Below are 472 nucleotides of genomic sequence, written 5' to 3' on the forward strand. Positions count from 1 at the left end.
TCTTTTACTTGTTTCAGTCATTTGACTGTGGCCATGCTGAAGCACCGCCTATAGTCGAGCAAATTGACCCCTGGACTTATTCTTTGTAAGCTTAGTACTTATTCTATCACTCTGTTTTGCCGAACCGCTAAGTCATGAGGACACACAAACATATGCACACACACACACACACATATATATACATACATATATATGATGGGCTTCTTTCAGTTTCCGTCTACCAAATCCACTCACAAGGCTTTGGTCGGCCCGAGGCTATAGTAGAAGACACTTGCAAAGGAACATGGACAAAATGATAAACAAGGTACAACAAACAAGCAGGCCACATAGAGAACATGTCCTTCATCAGCTGCCATCATTAAAACACCGGCGTTTCGAAGAGTTAGGGCAGTACGCATCGTTAAAATGGTTCTTCCTACGAACATAAAGTAAATTTTTTTTCGTGGAGGATAGTGGCGGACAGAAAACAAGA

Source organism: Octopus bimaculoides, chromosome 30 (assembly GCF_001194135.2).
Source record: "Octopus bimaculoides isolate UCB-OBI-ISO-001 chromosome 30, ASM119413v2, whole genome shotgun sequence".
In the NCBI taxonomy this organism is placed as follows: domain Eukaryota; kingdom Metazoa; phylum Mollusca; class Cephalopoda; order Octopoda; family Octopodidae; genus Octopus; species Octopus bimaculoides.